The following is a 23,216-nucleotide window of genomic DNA, read 5'->3' on the forward strand; positions in this document are numbered from 1 at the left end:
CAATTATACTTCAATAAAGATGTTTAAAAAAAAAAAGGAAAAAAAAAAAAGACACAGACCTACTGGAGAATGGACTTGAGGACATGGGGAGGGGGAAGGGTAAGCTGGGACAAAGTGAGAGAGTGGCATGCACATATATACACTACCAAACGTAAAATAGATAGCTAGTGGGAAGCAGCCGTATAGCACAGGGAGATCAGCTCGGTGCTTTGTGACCCCCTAGATGGGTGAGATAGGGAGGGTGGGAGGGAAGGAGATGCAAGAGGGAAGAGATATGGGGACATATGTATATGTATAACTGATTCACTTTGTTATAAAGCAGAAACTAACACACCATAGTAAAGCAATTATACTCCAATAAAGATGTTTAAAAAAATAAATAAATAAAATAAAATACATATATATAGGCATATATTAAATAACTTCTTTAGAAAAATTAAGTTAGATCTGCATTGTACAGTACAGGCAGTCTGTACTCATTTGCAACACTTATTACAATAGTTATTACTTATTCACCAACTCTTAAGCTGCTCATCTGTGTACCTCAGTATGTCCAATGCCCAGCACTGTGATTGATCCATGTTACATACTCAATAAATTAATTTGTTAAGCAAATTAATGAATGAAATAACAAATAAATAGAAAAAGACTGGGAAAAAAACAGATAAAACATGATTTAAAGTTGTTTTCTTAAGACTGATTTGCTAGAAGTGGTTTTAATGTTCTTCTTTAAAAAATTCTATGTTAAGTAATTCTAAAACAATTTTCTTGTATAATCACAAAAGGTTATTAGTAAAGATCAATCTCCAAAGCGCACATATTGTATGGTTCCATTTATATGAGATGTCCAAAATAGGCAAGTCAATAGAAAAGACAGATTAATGGTTGTCTAGGGCTGGGGGGCAGGGAGTGAATGCTAAAGAGATTCCTTGTTGGCATGGTAAAAATGTTCTAAAATTAGATTATAGTGATGGTCACACAACATCACAAATATGCTAAAATCCACTGAACTGCACACTTTAAAGAGAATTATATTAAATTTAAAGTATATCTCAATAAAGCTGTTTAAGATATTTTAGATATTTTAAATACTAGTAAAAATTATTTCATTACAAGCTTTTTAAAAAAATTTGAACCCACAAACAAGCCTTCAGGGTTGTAGCTCTGGATATACATATCCCTAATTTTTTTTTCTTTTCTCATAACATTTCAACAAAGACAATAAAGACAAATTTAGCACAAAGTGTGAGACCACCCACATAAGATACATTTCTTGGCTCATAAGCTAGGTTACCTTAAGTCGAAATCCTTCTGGATTTACTACATTATTATTTGTACCCTCCCCCCAACGCACACACAAAATTCTCAATATTAAAACACAGGAAAACCTACTACATTTTGGAAAATATGTACTATTCCACATAAAATAGAGACTGAAGCTATTATTTCTTCCTTCTTCATTTAGTTTACATGTCTCTGACCATCATCTCCTAAATAATACATCTTTATCATGCAGTAACTCACCAGTCACTCAGCTCTGAGTTATCTAAATTCCTCATGATGCCTTTTGTAAGAGGGAAATGGGGAGGTAGAGTTTTCTCTTAGGAAGTCAGACTGAATTGCTGAAAGAAAATTCCCTGGCCACCTGTCATTTTCCTTCGGAGACTATAATGTGAGATAATCTTGAGGTAGTTCAGAGTGCCAGAGATTGAGGGTTATTTTGCTAGCAGGGCTGGCTCCATCTTTGGGGGGAGGAGTTGAGGGGGGAGATACTGAAACAGCACAGCCACTGAAATCATAAAGATCAATTACTGAAATATACCTGGATAGACACAGAAAGCCATTTTTATCTACACCCTGAATTGACTTTAAATTTCAATCTCTTAAGCAAAGACTTCTTAGTTTTTGATGCCACATAAAGTCCATAAATTATGAGCACCTGGTTATATAATCATACTTAAAAGATAATAATATTATAAAACACGCTCAAAAATGGAGTGGGCAGATCAATTCTAAATTCACTTTAAACTTGCTCAATTTAAGAATACTTTTGAACTTTAAATTCTGAAATTGTACAGCTTTGGCTACTATGCATGCTAAATATGAGCTTCCTATTACTAACAGACAGAAATGGATGGATGAATGGATGAATTGATCAGTGGGTGGATGAATGATAGAAAATAACAGAAAGGGGGAGTGAGAAAAAGGAGACAAGGATGGAGAGAAAAGAAGAGAAAATACTGAGAATTGCAACTGGAAATGATCAGCTACAAGAAAGCTGCTCAGGACAGAAAATAATTTGGGTCAAAAAGACTCATAAAATGAAGTAGTTGAAAGGTATAAGTTAAAATAGCACCATGATAAAGTGGGGAAGATAGTTTTACCACCTTATATTACGCTTTAACACATTGTGAGAAAGAATCTAAAGACAGTAGAGAAGAGACAGAGAGAGAGAGCTATTTTAAGCAGACACTGTTTTTCAAATATCCATCGTTTACCAAAAAATAAATCCTAATTCTGTCCTATTTAAGACAACACTGTTATATGTTCAAGTTTGCTTGACAGGGAGAAGAGCTAAAGGTTTTTAAATTACGACTCAGCAATATATCCCGGAGCCGAGTTGTCCTGACACAGGGTCACAGGGGTTGAAACACAATAATACCCAACCCATTAACAGAAAAGCTACCATAAACTCAAAATGTGATATATGTACAGCAATAAACTCTGCTCAGCCTTACACAAGGACAGAAAAGAGGAAAACATTAAAAAAGAGAGTAGGGGTAGCACTCAAATTTCAGAGAACCCAGTGGGCATACTCTGAAGTCTGTGTTGAATCTGGGGGAAGGCAACCACATAATAATCATTATTTTAAATACTATTTACAGATGGACTAGTTTAAAATTCCAACAAAACAACAAAAAGTCTAAGAACAGAGAAACTGTGTAACCTCTGGAACTATATAAGCGTTGATGTAGACTACAGACAACACTGATGTACAGGCATCAAGGATACTCTGTCACTCCTAATTCTAGAAAGCTGGAAAAAAATACAACTTCTCCATGTTTCATTTCTTCTTCTGAAACGTGGATGTTTGCCTGACTTGCCTCTTTAGGTGGTCAAAGATCTAACATTTGTGAAAACGTTTTAAAAACCACAGAGTACTACAAAACATAAAGTGGCATATTTTGAAGTTAAGAATAGTTCAAAAATAAAAGAGAACTCCCTGTATTTCAGATCCATGTCTCTTTTTTCTCTCCTGGCCTAGTATCTTCTGGGGGAAAGGTGATTCTGTCATAGTGCCTCTCTGCTTTTCCTTTCAAGAGCCTCCACAATCAGCAATGTCCACTATTTAGATTGAGAAAAACCTAGATAAAACTAGTTTTAGTCCAGCCATGCTTCCTGAGATTACCGTATTTAAAGTTCTAAATTGAGCTTAGCTGCTAAACTTAAGCCAAACATCTTCCTCCAATGTTAGGATACCCACCAAATTCCTCCTACCACCCCATCATCACTCAGGCATTCATTGGCAGTACTGGTGGGCTGACTTTACCACAAGAATGTACCCAAAATGGTCTCTCCAGTCTGATCCTCTCTCCGCTCACCAGTCCTATGTTTATGTCTTAGAACCTGTCCCCAAACAATCTGGAACTAAACTACATATGTAGGGTTTTACTTTCAGAGATTGAAGATGGCTTTCTTATTCTGAACAGCTTTGAAGACAGAAGATAAAAAGAAGGATCAACATTTCTTTCAGGGACTTAAACTGTACTTCCGTCATCTGTCCATGACCTGGAGTCTGTTTGTCTCCTGTTCCCTTCTTCAAAGTACAAGTCATCAACACTGAGGGAAAGCAGAGAGAACAGCTTTTAAAGGCCAAACGAAGAAAAGGTAATCATTCCCCTTTCACTTGGTTTCCCCTTTAAGTCCTGCAGACTCATTAGCAGATGGTTATGATAACCCTATGCAAGTGTAAGTGGAAACTAGTACATATTGGGCACCTTCTATTCACACAGCCAATCCCATGTACAGATGATAAAAATAAGTAAGAATTACCTTGGTAACAATCAAACAGATCCCAAATTAAATAAAAGGAATCCAAATTGGAAAAGAAGAAGTAAAACTGTCACTGTTTGCAGATGATATGATACTATACATAGAGAATCCTAAAGATGCCACCAGAAAACTACTAGAGCTAATCAATGAATTTGGTAAAGTAGCAGGATACAAAATTAATGCACAGATATTTCTTGCATTCCTGTACACTAAAGATGAAAAACCTCAAAGAGAAATTAAGGAAACACTCCCATTTACCACTGCAACAAAAAAATAAAATACCTAGGAATAAACCTACCTAAAGAGACAAAAGACCTGTAGGCAGAAAACCATAACACACTGATGAAGGAAATTAAAGACGATACAAACAGATGGAGAGATATACCATGTTCTTGGGTTGGAAGAATCAACATTGTGAAAATGACTCTACTACCCAAAGCAATCTACAGATTCAATGCAATCCCTATCAAACTACCAATGGCATTTTTCACAGAACTAGAACAAAAAAATTCACAATTTGTATGGAAACACAAAAGACCCCAAATAGCCAAAGCAATCTTGAGAAAGAAAAACGGAGCTGGAGGAATCAGGCTCCCTGACTTCAGACTATACTACAAAGCTACAGTAATCAAGACAGTACAGTAGTGGCACAAAAACAGAAATATAGATCAATGGAACAGGATAGAAAGCCCAGAGATAAACCCATGCACATATGGTCATCTTATATTTGATAAAGGAGGCAGGAATATACAATGCAGAAAAGACAGCCCCTTCAATAAGTAGTGCTGGGAAAACTGGACAGCTACATGTAAAAGAATGAAATTAGAACACTCCCTAACACAAAAATAAACTCAAAATGGATTAAAGACCTAAATGTAAGGCCAGACGCTATAAAACTCTTAGAGGAAAACATAGGCAGAACACTCTATGACACAAATCACAGCAAGATCCTTTTTGACCCACCTCCTAGAGAAATGGAAATAAAAACAAAAATAAACAAATGCGACTTAATGAAACTTAAAACTTTTGCACAGCAAAGGAAATCATAAACCAGATGAAAAGACAACCCTCAGAATGGGAGAAAATAGTTGCAAATGAAACAACTGACAAAGGATTAATCTCCAAAATATACAAGCAGCTCATGCAGCTCAATATCAAAAACCCAATCCAAAAATGGGCAGAAGACCTAAACAGACATTTCTCCAAAGAAAATATACAGACTGCCAAGAAACACATGAAAGGACGCTCAACATCACTAATCATTAGAGAAATGCAAGTCAAAACTACAATGAGGTATCCCCTCACACCTGTCAGAATGGCCCTCATTAAAAAATCTACAAACAACAAATGCTGGAGAGGGTGTGGAGAAAAGTGAACCCTCTTGCTCTGTTGGTTGGCATGTAAATTGATACAGCCACTATGGAGAACAGTATGGTGGTTCCTTAAAAAACTATAAATAGAACTACCATATGACCCAGCAATCCCACTACTGGGCATATACCCTGAGACACCTGAGACAACCATATTCAAAAAGAGTCATGCACCACAATGTTCATTGCAGCACTATTTACCATAGCCAGGACATGGAAGCAACCTAAGTGTCCATCAATAGATGAATGGATAAAGAAGATGTGGCACATATATACAATGGAATATTACTCAGCCATAAAAAGAAATGAAATTGAGTTATCTGTAGTGAGGTGGATGGACCTAGAGTCTGTCATACAGAGTGAAGTAAGTCAGAAAGAGAAAAATAAATACCGTATGCTAACACATATATATGGAATCTAAAAAAAAAAAAATGGTTCTGAAGAACCTAGGGGCAGGACAGGAATAAAGACGCAGACTTAGAGAATGGACTTGAGGACAGGGGGAGGGGGAAGGGTAAGCTGGGACAAAGTGAGAGAATAGCATTGACATATATATACTACCAAATGTAAAATAGATAGCCAGTGGGAAGCAGCCGCATAGCACAGGGAGATCAGCTCGGTGCTTTGTGACCACCTGGAGGGGTGGGATAGGGAGGGTGGGAGGGAGACGCAAGAGGGAGGGGATATGGGGATATACGTATGCATATAGCTGATTCACTTTTTTATACAGCAGAAATTAACAAAATATTGTAAAGCAATTATACTCCAATAAAGATGTAAAAAAAAAATTAAAAATTAAAAATTAAAAAATAAAAATGGCCTACATTGAGTGACTTGGGAACAAAATACACAAAAGTGACATAATACATTTTTAAAAGGGTTTCCAAACCTAAGAATGAAATATTGGCTTTTGACACCACTAATTCTGGAAGAAAGCATATCTAGTTCTATTTGAGAATTCAAATTTCTCAATTTCTTTACCACCTATTGATTGGTAACATTTCCAAGGAACAATTTTATTTCTTTCATTTTAAATTGATTTCTCTTTTTAGCAAGATTGTGCCTTTTGAGAGCACTGAGGCAAAGAATTCATTTAATTTTACTTTTTTTTAATCAATGTCTACAAGGCCCCCTCAATCAATGGGTTACCCTTTCCATCCATTAGACACCTTTCCAGGCTGTTCACTGACCTTTTGTGTCCCATGTACTATCGCTGTAATATCTCAGCACTTTTAGTTAGTCTTACATGAAATGCTTTTGTCATTTTCTGCCTTTGCTCTTTCTGTCATTTTTAAACTCTGAACTCCACTGTGTAATTTTAGAGCTTCTCCTTTGAACTTGACATGTATTATGTGCCTTTTGTGCCCTTAATTACTTTTTCCACTTTGGGGTTGATCCATGTTGGTCTTTCCTAATCCTAGTATATTGATTGCTGTACAGCAAGCCTTTCCTCTACAAGCACTATCTGTCTTTAAGCTATCTTCTTTCCTTCCAATGCTGAGAACCACTGAATTTTTTTCTACTAGTCCTTTCCAGAAAACCTCAGCTTCTCCATAATTGTGACAAACGAGACCTGTTCACCAGAATCATAATTATTTCTCTCTCAACATTAATTCTCCTTACTCAAGTTTGAAAAAGAAAACACAATGACAAAAGGTGGAAAAGAGATATGTGTCAAGAGCAAAAAAGACATTGGCAGGAGAATATTCAGGAAGCAAGAAAAACATAATCATTTACAAAGATACGAGAGAGAGGAAATAAGAATGGTTTCTTGAAGAATTATAAAGTGGGGAATATTAAGTTAAAGAATGACATAAAATCTTGAATCTTGTAAGAGTAAATCACTTTAACGTCTAGTGTGCCAGATACAAAAATACCAGCCATTAAGAATGAAATCATTTGTCAAATACAGGCTACCATCTTCTCTTACATAAACCTCTGCAACAGTGTCCCCACTGGTCTCACTGTCTCCAGTACTATCTCCCTCCACCCCAGTCTCCAGAATGCTGTCAGAGTCATTATCTTAAAACACATGTTTAATCATTTCTCTGCTAGAAAACTTTTCAATGGCTCTCCCTTTCATCTAGAATAAACCTAAAAGTTTACAAAACCCCACGTCTAGACTGTGTTTACTTTTCTAGCCTCACTTCTAGCCACTTCTCCTCCTTCCCAAGATCTGTATGTTCTAAACGGAACATTCTTTATCATCTTTCTCCAGCCATTTGTACATGCTTTTTTTGCCCTTGCCCAGAATTCTCTTTCCTGCCCCAGCTCCTCTCAGTCCGTTCAATGCTTATTCATCCTTCCTGTAGATGCCTTTCTTACCTGACTCATTAACTAAAAGTTAAGCACCCCTCTTCTGTATGTTACCATGGTTCACTGTATTTCTCCTATCAGAGCACATAATATACTATGTTATACGATTTTGTTTACTTATGTGCATCCCATTCTAGTTGGCAAGCAATACAATGGCAATGACAACGTTTACCTTTTTTGCCCTGGTATTCCAGCAGCCAGCACAGAACCTGGCACCTGATGATGTTTGATAAAAACTTTATTGGATGGATGTTGTACAAATATTTAGCTGATGGTATTGTCTAGTAACCCAAGGCTTAATTTGAATTTCCAGCTTCAATCCTTGTTGAAAATCTTTCTAGAATAGTGGCAACCTGTAGCATGTACGTAAGGCTCATTAGTAATTTACCTTTGGCATGTGGGACAATTCCTGCCTCTATTATCCCTTCCCTATGACCATAGGGTGTAGAGTTGGCACAAGCTACCCGCGCTGTGCAAAATTCAGCAGCTGATGCTCATAGCACCCACCTAGTCCTCTTTGCCTGTTCAGAGGTAGTCACTCAGCTACCACAATCTCCCATGCCCCCCCTCCACTGAAGAGTCAGGGTTGCCTACTTAACTGCATCTCCCACCATTTTTAGCCTGACAATAGGACACAACAAGCATCTTAGCACTCCTTCTAGAGACGGCCATCCTCTATATATTGTGTAAAGAATCAGTCTGCTTTTCTGCCTTATCTAGTAAAATAAGAAAAATTGAATTTCTTTGGGTTGACTTAGCAGCTTATAAGATCTCTGGATCACCATTCTAGTCATAGTGTTCTGAGAACTGTAGATTTTAGAGATGGAGAAAAGTGGGTTTAAACTTAACTAATCCCCTCCAGAAGTTTCTGAAATCAAAGACTATTTAATTCAATACATTCTTGATTTTTAAATTTTTTTCCCTTCTCTTCAAAATTTCTCCTGAAAGTACAAGAAATTCTGTTAACTAAGGGTTCAGTAAAGTGAAACAAATTGAATCAGATTTGAAACGTTTATGTATCCAAGTTCACCCATTAAAGTAATATTACATTTTTCAAGAGAAAAATTCCTAAGAAAAGTTATATTGATGCCATAAATAGAAAGAACAGTACTCCCTTGATTTTTCAAGAAATGACATTTTTTAAGTGTCAGGAAATGGGATAAAAAATAAAGCCTTTGAGCATTTGAGGGACAGGTCTAAATCAAAAATACTTTCCATTGGTTTATTAACAGGAAAGATAAAAATTAAAAGTGACGTGCTTACTGCCCAAAGTAAGGGCATTATTGAGAAAATATTTTCATTCCTCTTAGGGCTAAGAGTAGAGTAGGTATTCTGCTACCAAAAATAAAGTAAAAACTTTATGTCAGTAATACGAATTATATCCAAAATACTGGTAATTTATTGGAGAACATAATTTAAAATCAAATGTGTTCTGAGTCATAGAATATGGGATAAATCAACCTGTCAAGGTTAAAATGGGCCATGATTTTTCAAAAAGGCCATCAATGGAAATTAACTGCAGAAAAGCCATTTTGGACCGCCCTACCCTAGTTCCCCAATGTATCTGTTCATTCACTTTTTATTTTTGACTATAAATTTGCTGACAGATGTTGTGTCTCATAATAGTCAATCAAACTTCCATGTTTTTTCTCTATACGCTCAGTATTTGCTCTCAGTCATACCTCCTGATTTTATTCCTACCACAGTCTAAACTTTGGTACATTACCAGTGACCCTAACATTCTCCAGTATCTCCTCCTCATTTTCATCAGACACCATAACCAGCAACTAACTCTTGAATGTTTTTCCCAGACCAGCACTGAGAGAACCCACAGACCTCTCCTATGATTCTTTCCAAATAGGGCTCAGCCAATGAAAGTAAGTCAGAAGTAAAGTCATATACCTGAACCAGTGATGGAAAGGCTGGGCACTTGCACAGATAAGTAACAGATATTAAATGTAGGAAGTCTAAGATGACCAGGGGCTAGAATATCTTACAAGTCTGGAACCTTAATAATCACAAAGGGCCTATTACATCTTTACCAAGATGTGCTCCACAAAATAGTAATATGTGAAGATGACTCCCAGACTAACTTCCATGATCAATAAAAACTGTGCTGTGTAGCTGCTTCGACTTTTATCTTAGAGATTCAGAAAGTGCATTAGCATATTAAAAGATAAAAGAAGTCTGGTCATAAAGAAACATGTTAACTTTGTTTAACCTGGTATTTGCCAAACCTTTTTGACCACTGAATACCTATTAAGATCCTGGAGGAGGAAAGAAAGATATCAAGGAATAGGCTTAAGGAAAAGCTGACCTGCTCAGCCATTTATGTTTGCTGCTGCTTCTCAATCTCCTCTAGGGCCACCCTATAAGCCCAGGTATTGGTCATATAATGTTTTAGGCAGTGTTTCTTAAACTTCCATGTGCATACAAATCACTGGGGATATTGTAAAATGTAGGTTCTAATTCAGTAGGTCTGACGTGGGGCCTGAGAGTTGCATGTCTAACAAAGCTCCAGGTGATACTACTGCTGCTGGTGGTCTTTGTCACATTTTGAGTGGCAAGGCTCTACAGGAACATTGCAAAAGGAAGATCATCACAGCTCTAATTTCTTTACCCTACCCTTTCTAATAATGAATCCTCCTAAAATATTACTTTCATTATGTCACTTGGCTGGTCAAAAACTTTCAGTGGTTCCCTATTCCCAGCTACATTCGTAACTCAACAACAGAGGTTTATTGAACTTTTACTGTGTGGCAAATAGATTAACAGAGCCCCTGACCTTATACAGTCAAGAACCGAGTGGGTGAGCAAGAAACAATGTGCAGAATGCTAGGAGCCAAAACAAGAAGGCAATAGCTATTTCTTCAGACCTCAGTTTCCTCATCTGTAAAATGAAGGCTAAACTAGACCAGTGGTATTTAATCCCCTGTGTTCACTGTAGTCACTAATATCACCAGAGTCTCAGCCCAGACCAATTATGCGTACTCAGTACATCCTGCATTAAGGCATGGGCTGGCCTTACAAGCTCCCCAGGTGATTCTAATGTGCAGCCGAGTTTGCCAACCACTAGACTAACCAGTGATTCCCAAATGCTGCCCAAACCATCAACACCAGCATCACGTGGAAACCTGTTAGAATGCAAATTCCCAGACCTCACCCCAGACCTACTGGATCAAAAAACTGGGGACAGGATCCAGAAATCTAGGTTTTAACCAGCTCTCCAGGTGGCTCTAATACATTTTGAAAACCACTGGATTAGAAAATAAGTAAATTTCCCTCTAGCTCTAAAATGCTATCAATACTGTGACCTCTGACAGCCTTTTCAAGGACTTTTGTTATCCAGATTTGCAGACCAAAATTATAAACTCTGGAACTAGACTTCCTGGATTTAAATCCCAGCTCTAACAGTTAATTGCTGTGCACTCTTGATGACTCTGGTTGTCTGTGTTTCAGGTCCTCATCTATAAAATGAGAATAACAATAGTACCTACTCTCATAAAGTTGCTATGAAAATTAAATGATTTCGTATCTATAACTCACTTAGCAGAGTGCCTAAAATGTGGTATTCATTACCCACCTATTGAGTATTTCCCTGGCCACTGTATCCAAAACTGCAGCTCACCCCTACCATTCCATTGTCTCCTCCCCTGGTTTATTTTTCTCCTTTGTAGTTATTACTCTCTAACATATTACATATTTCACGTATTGCTTTGTTTATTATCCGTCTTCTCCCACTAGGATGTAAGCTCTAAAAATCAATGATTTCTGTCTATTTTACTAAAAGCTATACCCCCAGTATCTAGAACAGGGTCTGACACATTGGAAAGACTCAAAAAATATTGGTGGGAAGATGAATGAATAAATGTTAACTATGAATATTAATATTATTAGCAATTCAAATTTTTCCTTATTGAAACCTAACAGTTTATACTTCCTGTTTATCGTCCCAAATTGTGCTTTGTTCTTATTCCATGCTTTCTCCAAATTCTGTCCCATACTTTAAAATGCCCTACTAACTTCTGCCCATTTTAGGCCTTGTTCAAGTTCTACCTCTTCTTTCAATATCCCCTGATGACCCTAGCTCTCTAGTTCTTGGAATATCTACAGTGTTTACGGCCTATACGATACAACTTAACACTTAATTTTCTTAATTTAATGTCAGTGGAATAACTTCTAAGAAATGTACTTTTAAAAACCTGCATCATTTCTCTAGCAAGCGTTTCACAAAAATTAGGGAGGAAGGGGGGTCCCAAAAAAAAACAATGGGAACGCTTACCATTAGTTAGCCATGTTGTCCTCAAATATCTAAAATAGTGCTCGACATTTTACAAAGCATTTTTATACACATCAGCCTAGTTTTGACTAGATGATCTCAAAGACTATGTCTCCTTGCTCTTAAATTTTCAAATTACCTTCAAGGATAGAGAGAACATTTCTTGTGGTTAAAAATTAAGAATAAATCATGAAAGTCATGGGAATTCCCTGGCGGTCCAGTGGTTAGGACTCCGTACTTTCAATGCCGAGAGCGTGTGTTCAATCCCTAGTTAGGGAACTAAGACCCCACAAGGCATGTGGCTTGGCCAAAAAAAACAATCATGAAAGTCATAATAGAAGCAGAAAATGACCCAAGAAGTATTGATAGTTGAGTCTGGGTACTGGCAAATAAGTGGCTCTCTCGCTCCCAGTGTTCCTGTCACCTGGAAAAGGCTCACCCTCATCCCCAGTGCAGCCCCCTAGGCAGGCATGACCAACTGATCAGAGCTGGCAGACAAGCGCACACCTATGTGCCATCCCAACCTAGTCGAACCATCTTGGTTCTAAAAGCAAAGGAAGCATGCTAAGAAATTTAAAGTGATTTATCCAGGCGCATACAAGGTAGCAGAGCAAGACCAGAACCAGCTGCCTGACTTTGTGCAGGGCTCTCTCTCCACTCCCCTCCTAATTCATTTCTGAAATTCAGTATTTAAATTGCCATTCTAAAGCAATCAAAACACACGAAGCAAACGTTTGACAGAGGCTTTTCATATTAATGCTCATGAATATAACGTTGAAACGAAAAATGACAGCTTCGAGCCGACTGACAGACAGGGTTGGCTCGTCTGTTATTTTTCAGTTGGGTTTATTTACCTAAGCCTAGAATGCATCATGACTGGAAAGAGACAGAACTGATTATTTTAATTCCACTGTCTTAGAAAAAGAAAAGGGAAATAGTCTTCATTAACAGGAACTGGGCTCAACTCCAGTCCTGAAATAACTTACACTACTGAATCAACTTTTTAAAGGTGACCTTTCTCTCATTAATGGCAAAGCATTAGTTTAAATATAGTTTAATCATTAAATTTACATTATAGGAAAACACATATATTTAAAGAAATATGAAAAAGATATGAGGGAGAGAGAAATAAACATGTATTTTAACATAATGACCATTTCCTCACCATGGAAATTATACCAGCATTTCAGAATTATAATTTTTCCAGAGCCTCTCTCTAAAAGAGTTTTCAAACATTACAATCACCTTTGTAACTCAGTTGGAATGAAACTCACTTGTTAAATTTTACCTAGCCAAGTGATCATTCTGTCTTGATTAACTCTCATTTTTAGACATACTATAATTGAAGGCTTTTTTTGGGGGGAGGGGCAGGTAATCATCATTAACACAGTTAGAAATTGCCTCTGGCACTGTCTGCATTACTAAAGGAAACCAGGATGACAGCTGGCAGGTCTGTTACTTCATAGAGTTAATCCCATTTAGCAACTATGTTACTTGGTTACAAGGCAGCATCAATTGGTCCTATAACCTGTCCTTTCACACGGAGAAGGTGAGCCTAACTCGTTTGAGGGTAGGATGAGGAAAGTAGCAAACACACAGAATCTCTTGTCTTTAGTAAGCCCTCTGCTACCATGCCAAAGCGGGGGAGGGAGTAGTAGTGGTGCTAAAACAGCCACAGGAAGTTCAGGATCTGCACGGCCCCTGCTCCACAAAAAAAAACGCAATCAGTTCAAGGGTTGTCCTAGGGTCTGGATATACACAGGAACAATCTCAATGGGCCTCAGAAAACAATCTAGCCACAAATTGATGCTTGCTAAGAGAGCCCCAGAAGGCTGGAGCGATTCTTCCCTCAACTCCCTTTATCAGTCAAGACACTGGTGCTCCATGAATCAGGTCAAAAACAAGAATGAAAACAAGAGCTGAGGTCAGACCCCATCATCGTAGCCCAGCACAGACCCTTTAGGCAAAAAGGACAGCCAAGGCAAATCCTGACATCTAACAATGGGCCAGTAGTTCCTTAAGAATGTTTGTGAAACACTGAGCACTCTGCTTCCAGCCTAGTCATTCCAAAAATTCAGAGATCACGTTTCCTGTACCACATTATTGAATCATTTTTCAATCAACCCACTTACTCAGCTGGAAAAGGGGACAAGAATCCCATCTCAGACCTCCCTGGTGGTGCACTGGTTAAGAATCCACCTGCCAGTGCAGGGGACATGGGTTCGAGCCCTGGTCTGGGAAGATTCCACATGCCATGGAGCAACTAAGCCCATGCGCCACAACTACTGAGCCTGCGCTCTAGAGCCCGCGAGCCACAACTACTGAGCCTGCGTGCCACAACTACTGAAGCCTGCACACCTAGAGCCTGTGCTCCACAAGAGAAGCCACTGCAATGAGAAGCCCACGCACCGCAACGAAGAGTAGCCCCCGCTCGCCGCAACTAGAGAAAGCCTGCATGCAGCAACCAAGACCCAACGCAGCCAAAATAATTAATTAATTAATTAATTTAAAAAAAAGAATCCCATCTCATGTAGCAGAAACATTAGTTGACATTCAAGACACCGTTCACAATTATGGAAAATCCTTTAAAACACTACTATTTATAATAAAAACCCAAATTCCTTAAAAACTGACTGTATGCCAGCTAATCAAACATAGTAGGCAGAGAATACATTCAAGAGTTGAAAAGACTCGATTTGGAATCAGTTTTGTCACTTCCTAGCTCTGTGACCATGAGCAAATTACTTATTGCCTTTAAGCTCAAGTTTTCTCTTTTATAAAATAATCACAATAAAATTTATTTTACAATGTAGTTCTGAGGATTACATGAAAAATATAGGAAAAAGCACAAAAATGCCTGACCCATGATAGAAACTAAATATTCATTTCCTTCCCCCCCTTCCTTTTTTGTAGTAAAGAAAATATATGTGTTAAAATGTTTTGAATGTTGCATGTTGTTTAAATAATTAACATGCCAATGTCTTATCTATGCAACTCTAGTTTATATAGCTAATTTGAAGCAACTACTATTTACGCATGTGATTATACATAAAATTTGAATGAATTATAACTGGTACCATAATCTGGATCTCTTTTATCAGAAATATATTGCAGCTTTATTTCAATCGCACTATGGTTGAAAAGAGAGAAAACCAACACCTCCTCAGTTGAATAACAGCAATATTTTATGGCCTTTTTTCCATCAAGTCCTTTTCTTTTGTGTTAGATACCATGCATCTCTCAAAATAATTCTGCTTATCTGTCTTCCAAAGCCTGCTTATAGCCTTTAATACTGCAAGACAATGTAAGGAGCAAATATGTACAGTCTGGCAAAAAAAGAGGGGAAGAAAGGCATGTTTGATGCAAATAAGAGAATATGCAGGAACAGTCTTATGGCCAAGAACAACAGCAGGCTTGTCCATCTGTCCATCATCAAACTGAGTTGTGCCCACTAGTTATCAACAGGAGGTGGCCATGTGGGCATCACACTAAAATAGAAATTCTGTCATCCGGAAGACAAGGTGAGAAGGTAAGAAAAGGATTAACTGTTTCAGAATCAATTTCTGGGTTAGCAGGATACATACAAAGAGTTGCTGCCGGTTTCTTACTCATAGACTATAAAGCTTTTATTCATTCATTAAACATTTTCTGGGTGCTTTTTAGAAGCCAGGCAATGTGCAAGCCACTATGGATACAAAGAATAATTTCATTATTTTAGTAATTCTGTTGAGGGGTAGAGAAGTAAACAAATAATTACAATACAGTAAGATGACAGCTAATGTATATACAATGTGTCATGAGAACCCAAAGAAAGAAATCATTAACTATGCAAAAATATGGCAACTTTACAAATTTGTAAGTCATCTTTGCACAGGGGCTATACTTATCTTCTTTGTAATATTCTAGTGTTGTTATGTGTGCCACAGGAGTGAGGCTGACCACAGAAATAGAATAGAAAATCCAAGACTGAACAGATGGGTCTTGATCAACGATGTTTATCTTACGATGTAAGAGAAGTATTATTGCCTTTACCTTCATTTCTTACAGTCTTTTTTTTTTAAGTATAGGTGTGTGTTTAATTTTTATATGATGTTTAATCTTATGAACTCTAAACATATCAATTTCTATTTTCTATAATATCAGTATGTTTGAGAGTATAACCATTGGACAATACAGATATGGATGTAGGTATAGATACAGATATATATATAGAAATAGTTTCTTGGCTTCTGGAAATACTAGTTATGACATATTTCTTAAATTTTACAATGTCACATTTTTCTTTCAGGCAATTGCCTAACAGAAAAGTGAATATAAGGCATAACCTTTATTGGCATTTAGCAAAATTAAGATGTTAATACAAATAAATCCTCAGTGGCTTTAAGAATTACTATAAAGACTCCCTTTCAATTGCAGAAATGAGTAAGAAGTGACTTGCAGCACTCCCATTTAAGCTAAAGCCTAAAGTGTGGATAAACTGTCAGCTTGAAAATCCCATTTAAACGTCTACTGGCTTTGTTGCTCACATGTGCACTTGGAAACAAAATTTACAAGTTTCAGATTAAGTTTAATATTCATCTCTGAGGCAATTTCTGGTGCTAAATCATTTCCCCAAGTCTCATCATCGTTATCTCTCTAGCACTGGTGTTCCTCTTTCTTTTCCCTGAAGCCGTACATTGCCCTGGAGCTACATGCATAAAAATGCTGGTGTTCCCCTCTCTGACCCCTCCCACAGTCATGGGAGCCAATGGCACGTTCTGAAAAGTAGCACTAGCCATTATCTTGCCTCAGGCACTAGCACCAGGCCCAACCAGAGTCTAGGTCAGCCTTGAAGAAGGCACTCCAAAGAATAACAGCCATCACTCTCCCTGCCACTATCCTGATGTCCTGCACTGGTGGCTGCCAAAACTGAAATGCCTTAACCCCTGACAAACTCAAGAGCTCCTATTCACCTTACTATTGTATGCATCAGTTTGACAAGACATGAAAGTCCTAAACTTTATTTCGAATTGCTATTTCAGTCACATAATCAACCTTATCCACATGCCAAAATTTAGGTTGTAACTTATATGTGATGAAAAGCACAGTGCCCATACACAGATATTTGCTTACTGTTTTTATTCTGTCCATCTGTCAATTCTATATAAGTAATTCCTGGTCACTGTTCTCAATGTGATTCCCTTATTATGACACCTAGCACAACTTCACAGGTGATTTTATGTTTACTGAATATTTTCTATTGATAATGGTAGCACTGGTGATGCTGCAGCTTCCGTGTTCTACTCTAACAAGTATACAAATGTTGTCCTAGGGATGGGCACGTTTTTGCCAAGATCTATACTCTTTTCTATGATTTTTCTAATCATCACAGTTTTTCATCTGTTGCACATGTAAAAACTGCAAAAAAAATTGATTAAAAAAATGTAAAGTGGACTTCCTTGGTGGCGCAGTGGTTAAGAATCTGCCTGCCAATGCAGTGGATACGGGTTCGATCCCTGGTCCGGGAAGATCCCACATGCCGCGGAGCAACTAAGCCCGTGCGCCACAACTACTGCGCCTGTGCTCTAGAACCCACGTGCCACCACTACTGAGCCCGCGTGCCGCAACTACTGAAGCCCATGTGCCTAGAGCCCATGCTCCTCAACAAGAGAAGCCATCGCAATGAGAAGCCCACACACCACAACGAAGAGTAGCCCCCGCTCGCCGCAACTACAGAAAGCCCGCGCGCAGCAACGAAGACCCAATGCAGCCAAAAACAATAAATTAATAAATTTAAAAAAAAAAAAGAAAAGTAAGTGTCCTTACAAAGCGAGTTGAGTAATGACTCATGCCCAAGGAGTCTAACTTAAAAATGGCAAAGAGAAAGTCATTCATTAATTTAAGGTCAGAGGCCTGCAAGCTACTTGACTTTAAATGAAGGCCAAGAAAAGCATCCATTAGTAGAAGTTTTCAAAGTAGATATTACCTGTGAAAGAAATGGTTTTTTCCTGATGGTGAAAGTTGTGATATCTCTTCTAGGTTATCTAATAGCCAATATTCAGGAAAGAGAGATAAATATCAAATGAGCAACAGGGAAAAGAGCTGGGTACCACTCATCCTACGAGTGCATCACAGTTCCACAACTGTAGAAGGACGCCAGTTATGTGGTTTTGAGAAACTGCCTTCCCTTAAAGCATTGTTAGACATGGTAGCAATGCCCTGCTCTCTGTTCACATAAGCCAATCTAACCTACAATGGAGCTGAGGTATAATATGACCCTAGTAATTCTATTTCAAATATACTTAAACATTTGTAACATACTTCTGAATTTCAATTTGTGAATAAAATAAAAACCACTGTTTATTCAACATATCCATACTACTCCTCAGACATTGGGTCAATCTGATCCTTACCTTGGTCTACGAGGTGATTATTGTTATTCTCTTTCACAAAGGAGCACACAGGCCTAAACAACTGAAGTAATCTGCCCCAGGCATGAGAATGTTAATAATACTGTATATTTGCATAAAAGAAAATGTCTTTTAAATCTGTCATTCCCCAGTCTTCATACTTGAGGAACAACTGCAATCCACACTCAGAGGGCAGAGGCTCTGGACACAGATTCCCCTGTAACACATTCATTGGAGCAGAGGTCCCTGTCAGTGATGATCAGAATACTGCAATGTGCTTGCAGCCTTCAGGAGCCTATGCAGATTTAGACACATTCTTGGGCCCTTTCTAAAGTCTTGTTAGACCTTTAGATCCTATTTTTAATAACCCTTATAATCTTTTTAAAATACTCAGCCAAAGATCAAAGCTGCTGCTCAGCTTTAAGCTACACACTCTGTATCTTCCATTTTAATTTGTACTTATGCAACATTTACTGTTTTTTTCATAGCAAGGAATAGATTTTCCTTCATGAAGGAATAAAATTTGCCCTTAAGGAAAATAGTATTCATTTTCAGTAAACATTTACTACGTAACTACCTTTTTTTTAAAAGGCTATTAACGCATATATGTGGAATCTAGAAAAATGGTACAGATGAACCGGTTTGCAAGGCAGAAATAGAGACACAGATGTAGAGAACAAACGTATGGACACCAAGGGGGGAAAGCGGCGGGGATGGGGGGGTGGGGTGTGATGAATTGGGAGATTGGGATTGACATATATACACTAATATGTATAAAATAGATAACTAATAAGAACCTGCTGTGTAAAAAAATAAAATAGAATTCAAAAGAATTAAAAATTAAAAAAAGAAAGTTAAAGGCTAACACTGAAGAAAGTAAAAAGGTGGATAAGACCTGAACTTTCCCTGCCAGGGGCTTAAAACCTAATTATGAAGACAGCAGGAATCAGGGTCAGAATTTAAAGTGGAGCCTCTAGGTCCTTCTCGAAGGAGAAAAATGAGAAAGGGGGCTGAAAATAATAATCCTTTAAGAAAAATGTGAAGGTTCTGATTCTAGCAATAACTCTTTTTATTTTATTTTATTTTATATTTTATTTACTTATATTTTTTTTAGCAATAACTCTTAAGGTGGAGGGGGCAATGCAGGAGAAAGGGAGCAGTTTCAGAATTGACTTGAGTATGCATGGTGATGTGCTTTTACAAACCACATAGCCCCTGTTCACCACACCTTCCCCAGAATCGCTGCTATAGGGAGCCCCCAGGCATAGGAGGGAGGTTCCCATGGATCTCAGAGGTCTTGAGATAGGAAAAGACTGAGAAACACAATGTCTAATATACTGCAGTTTTTCAGGTATGGCTCCTAGTGACACCATAGTATATATTCATTTTTCTATTTGTCCTTATTTAATATTGAACAAGTAATATTTTACACAAAATTCTACATCAAGAAGGACTTAATTCGAGTAGATGATTACCTTCGTCACTCATTAAGAGGCTGTCTCTTCAGAAGACCTGAACCACTGCAAAGTTGAGCTGCTTAGAAAGGAGTCTGTGATAAAAACAAGTATGAAGATAGTTATTTAAAGGAAATAATTTTAACTTATTAAAAACAAACCTTTGGGGAATACTCCCACAATCTACTATGATTTACGCTCCCTAGAAACCCAGAGAATTAGCTTAATTCTCTTCTAACATAAAATACTTCAGGTATCTACTCTCTTTTGAGACAACTTCCTGTTCTTCTTTACTACTAAAATAAAATTCTCAGTGCCACAGTCTCCTAAATCTATCTCTGTCCTTATTTTTATTATCTACTCTCACACTTCACATCCACCTGTAAAATGCATCCCTACACAGTTGATATCTCTGTATTATCCTCCACCCATATGGACCCTTTTTCAGCACTCACATTCATGTTTTTATATTTAGCTGCCACACTGATCAACAAACTGATTGTGGTAGATGGTGTATTTCTTTCAAGTTTAGCTTTTTTGTTGTTGTTCTAATTTTAGGGAGAGGAGTTGTGTATGTATGTGATGATGATGATATAACATATAACTTGTAAAAATTTGTTACAGAAAAGCATCTTTTAAATGAAAGGGAAAAACTACTTAATTTTACCACGTAGAAATTACTACTAAGATTTGGTTGTTTTTCCTATTGGTCTTTTTTCTATGTATGTTTTTTAACTTTTTATTTTGAAATAATTTTAGACTTAAAGAAGCTGCAAAAATAGTACTGAGAGTTCCTGTATACTCTTCACCCAGTTTCTCCTACTGATAACATCCTCTATTACCATAGCATACTTATCAAAATCCTCTATGTAAATTTTGACAAGGGGAAATCACACTTTTTGTTCACTGCTTCTTACATTTAACTTATAAGAAGCATAGGCATTTCTATTTAAAATTTTTCAAAACCAACATTTTAATGTCCAGGTAATATCATACTACATCAATGCATATTTTATTTAACTATTTCCACACTGTTGGGTAACTAGATTGCTTGCAATTTTTTTCTATTATTAAAAATGCTCATCAACCCAAGTTATACTTTTTAAAAATATCTACTAATTTTACAGGTCAAAAATGGTCTCTCATTATAAATTACTTTTTAAATTATTATGAAGGTGGACATTTTAAATGCTTACTAGTCATTTTTATTTCATCTTTTGTAAATTATTTATCAGGTTGTTTGCCCATGTACTTATGGGTGCCTGAATGTATTATTTACAGATTTGTGTAAAGCTTGCATATGAATATTAAGCTTTTGACTCAAAGACTGTAAATATTTTTCATTTTGATGATTGTGTTTTATTTGTTTTATTTTCATTTTGATAATCCAAAACACTTTTGCCAATTGAAAATGAAATATCTCTTTTATAGTAGTAATTTGTAATTAAAAGGCATTTTTATTCTCAAACTGAGATCCACCAGCCACTAAGCATCTGAGATGTACCTGCTGAGAATTATGGGAATTTCTTTCCTTAAAAAAAAAGAGTCCATATATTATTCAAATTTGACAAAAGCTGCAAAAGGTACAAAGGCCAAATAGGAGGAATCCCAAGTTATTTTTTAAAATGCCACGTTATACAAAATAAGAACAGCTTATGAAAGGATCAGTTTGTATTGTATGTTCCCTAGTGTTAATTATTTTATACTATTTTAATGTCATCAATATTCATAACTATAACTAAACTAAAAACTAAATTTTTATTATTACAAACTGAAAATCAGAAAGCTATATTCCACTTCAACAATACCAAATTGCTAAGAGTCCCCAAAACAATCCAAGCTTTCTTACATCTCCTGCCTCTGCCCTTACTGCTCCCTTTGCCAGGAATCTCTACTGCTCCATCCCTCCCCCCCCACCAAATGGAAAACTCCTGGGCCTCACTGTCACTCCCCTCAACCACATCAAACCCTCCTCTCCGATACCATCTTAATTATTGGGCCTGTTTTTCTATGTTTACTTTTACTATTTCATATTAAATTTATTTTTATAGCTGTGCCCCCCTCCCCAACTGTCAATAACCTGAGAACAAGGGATTCAGTCATCACTGTAGCCCCAGTGCCTAGCAAAGTTTTTGACATATAATAGGAGCCCTTTTAATATTTATAAAATGAACTGAATTATCCACACAAGGTAACAATCTTCAGAGAGAGTTATAAGAAACTCGACCTTGGTTTCTGAATAATACTGATAAATAATACTGCAAGTTCATCTACCAACTCTGCTATCAGCTCTGCCCCATGGGGTCCACACTTTCAGTTTGGCACTGTCAAATGTTTTCTATTCAGTGACAGGGACTCAAGCAGAAAAGAACACCTTTCCTCAGGTAGATGATTAAAAATCACTCATTTTTTTCTTTAACGTTTTATGTTGAAATAATTTCAAACTTACAGAAGAGTCTGAAGAATAGAACAAAGAACCGTTGTATACCCTTCAACCAAATTCACCAACTCTTACCACTTGCCCATATTTCTCCTTTCTACCCACACACACAAACACATAAACACACCACAAAATATTTTTCCTGAACCATTTGAGAGTTATTTGCAGAATCATGCCTTTTTATCCCTAAGTACAAGGATATTCTTCATTTCCTGAGAACAAGGTTATTCTCTTATGTGACCACAGCACATTGATCAAATCCAGGAATATAACATTTATATAACACCTTTACCTAATTTATGGTCTTTATTTCTTTTTCTCCAATTGTCTCAATAATGTCCTTTACGGAATTTTTTTTTTCTCTGATACAGATCAAAGATCACAAATCACATGTTTTTGGCATGTCTTGTCAGTCTCCTTTACTGGAAACAGTTCTTCACATTTTTTTCATGACATTGAAATTTTTCAAAAGTACCAAGGTAGTTATTTTGAAGAATGTCTTTTTGGGTCTGTCTGATGTTTCCACATGATTAGATTCGACTTATGCATTTTTGGCAGGAATACTACAGAAACGATTTTGTGACTTTCTCAGTGTATCACGTTAGGAATCAAATCTTAGTTTATCCCATCACTGGTGATGTTAACTTTGATCACTCAGTAAAGCAGTGGCAGTCAAGTTTCCCCACTGTAAAGTTACCATTTCTCGCTTTGTAATTAATAAATAATCTCTAAGGAGATACTCTGGTAACACATAAATATCCCATTCCTCCTCAAACTTCTGGCAGCCATTGATTATTCTTCTGAATCCAGTTTCCATAGTGGTTGCAAAATGGTGATTTTCTACTTCCATTAGTCCTTCTACATTTGCTTACATAACCATTCTTTTCCTTAAATATCTTCTCCTTGATTCGTGTT

At 37.1% G+C, this 23,216-nt stretch overlaps 1 protein-coding gene and 1 non-coding gene across 3 annotated transcripts in view; both read right to left on the bottom strand.

Moving 5' to 3' along the window:
* The window catches only part of SLC44A5 (solute carrier family 44 member 5), a 357,535-nt gene that overhangs the window by 276,606 nt on the left and 57,713 nt on the right, over window positions 1-23,216 (bottom strand). The window lies entirely within an intron of this gene.
* LOC114237975 (U6 spliceosomal RNA) lies at window positions 15,849-15,953 on the bottom strand. Its single transcript, XR_003623420.1, has one exon. It is a non-coding gene; the product is annotated as a U6 spliceosomal RNA (small nuclear RNA).

The sequence above is a fragment of the Balaenoptera acutorostrata genome, chromosome 1 (genome assembly GCF_949987535.1).
Source record: "Balaenoptera acutorostrata chromosome 1, mBalAcu1.1, whole genome shotgun sequence".
Taxonomy (NCBI): Eukaryota; Metazoa; Chordata; class Mammalia; order Artiodactyla; family Balaenopteridae; genus Balaenoptera; species Balaenoptera acutorostrata.